Source organism: Ischnura elegans, chromosome 8, assembly GCF_921293095.1.
Source record: "Ischnura elegans chromosome 8, ioIscEleg1.1, whole genome shotgun sequence".
NCBI classification, from domain to species: Eukaryota; Metazoa; Arthropoda; class Insecta; order Odonata; family Coenagrionidae; genus Ischnura; species Ischnura elegans.
The window spans coordinates 96,896,035-96,902,109 of NC_060253.1; positions in this window are offsets into that span (position 1 = coordinate 96,896,035).

Genomic DNA, 6,075 nt, shown 5'->3' on the forward strand with positions numbered 1-6,075 from the left:
GAAAACATAATTTTTAGGACTCTATAACAGTAATTTTATCCAAGTATTTATCAAATTATATTAGTTTTTATTCATTGAGGTCAGTGGCGCAGCGAGGGGGGGTTTTGGGGGATAAAACCCCCCCAGAGATCAAAGAAATTTTTAAGTTTAATCCATTTCACTTAATTAGATTGATATTACTAATAGAATAGTGTAAGGATTGATAAAATATCCCTCAGAAAGCCGTAATACTCACCATTTTGAACCATTTATCCTAAAATTCCCCAATTTATTAATCTCACACCTACCGCTTATCCTGGTGGGTATACCATACCCCCACACACCCAGGTATTAGCTGCACCTAAAACCCCCCAGCCTTAATTCCTAGCTGCGCCCCTGATTGAGTTCATCTTACTTGTTTATGTTGCCTCTTTCAAAAGGTCAAGAGGGGGGGTTGTAACCTGGAAACACCCCTGTGGCTACACCACTGGATGGAGTGTACTTTACTGGAAGTGTCCTTCACAAAGCACTCAGGTAGAGTTTGGGCAATCTTTCCTTCCACCACTGCCAGGATTTTAAGCCAATGCACTAGCCACCACAATGACCTGGATTCCCTTACTTCTCTCTTTTTATATCAGACAGACCCAAATAATAACAAGATTGTTGGTTAGCAAAATTTGAAAAATGCAGAGGCTAAAATAACCAGATCTCAAACTCCATTCTGAAGTGACATCAATGAGCAGGGTGGAGTGGCACACTGATATAACGTTTTCTTTTAGAAAATAGCATACCACCACATTTGCAACGATCATACGTGGTGGACTAAGTTGACCCTCTCCTGCCGGCACCTACGATAGGAAAACGATTTCCGTGCTATGAGTAGCATGAGAATATTTTAAACCTCTCTGCACAGAGCTCTTTTTTGGGGTGGAATTACCCTGGTATTTTTGTCCCTCAGATTTAGGACTCAGCTCAACGGGGTGCCCGACCCTTACCCCAGCCACTGGACTACACCCTCGAACCCTGTCATAGCATGAATCCACGGTCAACTTATTGCGTTACCCATGTTTTTTTCTACCAAACATTTTATTTGATTATCAATAATTTATTCTTCCAAAAGAATTACAAACATTTTTAAAGCATTGTGGAATTTTTAACAGGTTTCTACCGTTAATAACTAAAAAAGTTAGTAAATACAAGGTAATAAGTCCAGAAGTCCGTTATTTTTAACTCTAAAAGTTTGCTTAAAAATTGCTTATGCACAGAACAAAATGAAGAATTCATTTCAAAGTATTAAAAAATTGTAGTATGCGACAAAATATGTCATTGAAAAAACTATTGACAATATAACCACTTCACAACGGATTCTGTCAGCTAGAGCCGACCGAGAGTTTGCGTTGAAAAATCCACAACTATACCCAACGTCAGGCTTTCTATTGATGAAAAGGCCTGTCGGCTCCACCCAACGTCCAGCGCAAAAGAGTTAAGGAATGTCAGCCATTTCGCCTGATACCATCCTGTCTGGCAAGAGTATGACCCGCCAATGAGCCACACGTACATTACATACGTACACTAGGGTAACGTGTTACCCTAGTATTAAGAGAGATTTAACCTGGGAAGGAGATACAAGAGATCACAAAGAAGTCTGGGGAAGGGTTGCATTGGTATAGTGGTCGAGAGGGAATACCAGATAAAAAATCCATCATCACCCTCCACTCCAGCATGGTTGAGAGAGAAAAGTTTCGGTATTGAGATACCCCCGCATATGAGGAGCATAAGTGTGGAAGGGAGGAGGGTCAAAGGGATAAAGGGAATGGGAGAGGATGAAAATTCATTAACTGTCTTTGTGACGTTGGAAGCATGGGTTTATAACATTCCCGGGTCCAATAAGGATCCTTCGAGGGACAATCTGCAATATAAGGGACACAAAAAGGAGGAAGCCGAGGATGGGTTGTTTTGCGTACAAATCATATTTTAGAATCTAGACCAGGGAACATATGGTACATTGGTAAGTCACAGCAGAGCAGCTCTGATTTTAATTCAACGATTCATTTGCATACACATTGAAAAAAAACATACATCTGAGAAGAATACCTGCACAGACAAAAACCAAAGCTACTTAACCAAAATTCAAAGAGAATTGTAACTAACCTCTTTCAGATTTTGGTCCTCAAGTGACTCATACAAATAACAACTTTACATTTATCGTGGTCAAAGGCAACATATTTATAGATAAAAATTCTGAGGAATGACTGGTGATGGTACCAAAATTCTACCGCAGGTTCATTTGAATGTATGCTTTGCCTGGTCATTGGCATTGTGTAGTATATATGTAGCTGTCAAGGGAGAGCTTTTTAAGAGTTGAATTGGTTGAAATGCAGTAAAGGCTTGCAAGCAAAGTGCACTTTCCAGAGATAGGCAAACCCCTGAAGGACTGAACTTTTCCTCAAGAATATGTCCAGCATATGTGTGTTGTGCAACTGCCGCGGTCGCCTCCCTTAATAGGTCACTACCCTTCGCGGAAAAACTCTTACAAACTATGTATTTTTAAAAAACTGTTGAAAATTTCCAAAGTTAAGTGGGACCACTGTTGAATCCAACAGTAAATTGGGACCAATGTCAAAACTAACAGTAGGTAACTGTTAAATCCAGCAGTTATTGATCAATTCAGCAGAATTCATCATGATGACTTCAACTGATGAGCATAAAAACATCCACAAAATCATAGTTAAATCATTGAATAAAACAGGTGCTTTCTGATAAATGAAACCTCCTGTGGTTGTCTCATCTAAAATTGTAACACCCCCACCTCAATACTCCTAATGAAGGAGTTCAGCAGAGGTTTCTAATTCAGCAAAATAAAATCCATCCTTCATAAAGTAGTAAAAATAACGCAATATTATGATATGAATACGTACATACATTTTAACTATGAAGTACCTATTTACAACAATAATTATCCCCCCAAGACATGAACAATATAAACCCTTACCCTAACTCCACCTTATCAATTTTATACCAACATATTTCAGGAATTCCTTTTCAATTACCTCCAATTTCTTCATAGCATAATCTGAAATAAAACATATGCTTTAGTTATCAACATCATGCGATTCATGTTGTCAAGCTATCTAGTATTGAGTTGAGTAATTAAGCACTCACTTTTTATGTCAGCCAGCTTCTTAATTGAATCCAGATTGCCTTTGGAGGAGGAGGTGGCAAATTTTGGTCAGCCAATTTTTTAATAAAAAAATTTGAAGCCCTCCCTGTAATGGAGGACTTCTCCACCGATCCTCTTGGCTAAAAATCATCATCATCACCTTAACAATATCCCTATCCTGTCTCTCCTCCAAAACTTGTTAAGACCCTTTCTTCACTCTCACGCCACTTCTAAGGAAATTTTTTGTAACACTGTCTTCATTTTGAAATTATCGTTACGAATCCATTTCAATTAACTTTTATGTCAGATTTTACATTTAGATAAATGAAAACAGTGATAAATATTAACTTCAAGACGAGGGTCCAATTTTATAACTCTAATTTCGTAAGAAAGAACCGTGGATGGAGTTGGCCACTCTCGAAAAAAGAGTCCATACCTCTCATTTATATAAATTCGTAGCCTCAATAATTATTCAATTCGTGCTCACATTTTAAATCGTATCTTAAAATAGTATACTTAGGCTGCTATTCTGGATGGAATTGCATTATGCTATTCTTCGATATTGCAACCGATGTTGCTATAATATAGCGTATTGCAACGCCTATGCTATTTGGTATTCAGAACGGTTGCAATTCGTGTTTTTACTACACCGGAAGACGTAATTCTCAGAATAGCATAGGCCCGTAGCAATTCACTATTCTGAACGGCGTATTGCAACCGGTAGGCTTGCTATAATATTACGCGGTCTTGCAACCCTGAAAACGTGCGCATTGCGATGTCGGATTGTTTTTCTGAGGTTAAAGTAACATAATCAGTATTGAAAAATGGAATAATAGCCAAAAATAAAATGATATCTGCTTTATTTTAATTAAATAATAGTAGCATAAGTGATGAATATTTAACTAGTTAAGTGAATTGGTTAGAAATTAACATTCGAGCTTAATATATGAAGCACAAGCTTGCTTCATCGACAGTACGAAAACAATAACAATTAATGCAAAGAATTACTACGATTAGCCCAAATTTTCCGCGTTTTACTCATATGTACAACTCATAATTTTATTTCATCACTTGACTTGCTACTAAAAATATCCTCAATGTAGGCTATGAGGTCTATTCTTGAAAAATTTCAAGCTTGTGTTAACACACTAACTCGCCAAATATAATAATTGTTATAGCTTTCAATGAAAACCATATATTACCATAATAATACCATATACTTTGATCAGCCGTTCATTTCCTCAGTTGGACAGTATATACAAATATATGCAACGCGTCGAAATTATTTTCCCCACTATTCGCTACCTTCTACAATTAAAACTTAAAATTTACTAAATTATAACAGGGGCAGTCGACTTGAATTACTTGCTTGAAAACAAAGGATTTCTCCGAACACCAATAAAGTTTCCGAACAAATATGATTCACCACAAACGTTTAATGGAATATTCATGTACATCATAAACGCAATACATATCATGTGGAATTCAATACAAATTGTTTCCTCTATAGCCAAGCAAGTTATTCACACAATTAATTTTCAGTATAACGGCACAGTTCAGGGTCTATAAAAATTTCAGTTACACATTAAAATCAGCTGATACGAAAACAATGATAACTGACACAACAGCACTTTCCACACGATTCACTATCGCTAGATTCACTTTTTCACAGCTGTTCCATCATCCTCAAATTCACCATCACCTCCCTCTGCTTTTTCCAAATCTGCAGCTGAAATATCGATACTATTCCATCGTAATACATGAAAGCACAGCTGTGACGTTTCCACCTACTTCAGTTCCTAAACAGAGATTGAATACTGAAATTAGGGAGTCATATAATATAAAGTTAGTATTAAAAACGAAAGCTCCTAGTCCATACAGTAAAGCTATATCGTCACGATCAAAGCAATAAAAGTTGGTACATATTTATTTTGACATGCAACGAACAGACAGACTTCGAAGCCTAAGACAATTACGAAGAAAATCAAACATATTTAGCTTTCAATGATTATTTCGCATAACATATATCTCACGATAAAGGACCGATCGGATATAGGTAAATGATTCAATATTTATGCCCGATAAATCATCATTATAACAGTAAAATTATGACCTAACCCACCTGTCTGAAGCCATTGTGATATTATCAAAACAACAACAATCAGCTGATTTCCTAAACGAGATTTTTAAAGCGTATTATATAAATCCACGGTTTAATATAATTTTTAAATGCAAATGAAGCAATTATTTGAAATTGCAAGTCAATATTCCATAAAATACAGAAAAATATATAAAATATCTTCTCCCCCATTGGTTGCGCAAACTGTTCAGAAAGTTTTTCATACGGGAAGGGGCGGAGCTTCCAAATAGCTCGCGCAAGGAATAGCATGATGCTATTCCGAATAAAATTATTACTACACGTCATTCAGAATACGGGGTCGTTGCAATAATGACCCGAAGAATAGCATATGCTATTTTTTGCAACGCTTATCCAGAATAGCAGCCTTTGAACGGTTTTGGCAGTAACCACTGTTTATCCAAGGTAGAACTTATCGCTTAATCATAATCACTCCGCGTTCCTTTAATTTCAGGCGCTAGGTTTTTTAAATTACGCACAGATGGAAATAAACAGACTAAGAAAAATATTTATTATTTATTTCTATATCCGTTTCACATCGCGTTTTCAATTTGAATTAGAACATCAACGTTTTTCGTAATTCACTGATGATGTCACTGAATGCCGCCTGGGAGCGCTGCTCGTCTCTAGGCTCCAAAGCATGGGGACTGCATAGAGGAGGGTCCAGTCTAGTCCGAATCATTTGGGACCGCTTCGGAAACTTTATAATCGGTTTTCAAAAGTGCTCGCAGGGTGGCGATGAGGAGAGAGCGATCCATTCCAACCATCTATTTGCTCTAAATATTTATATATTATTTAT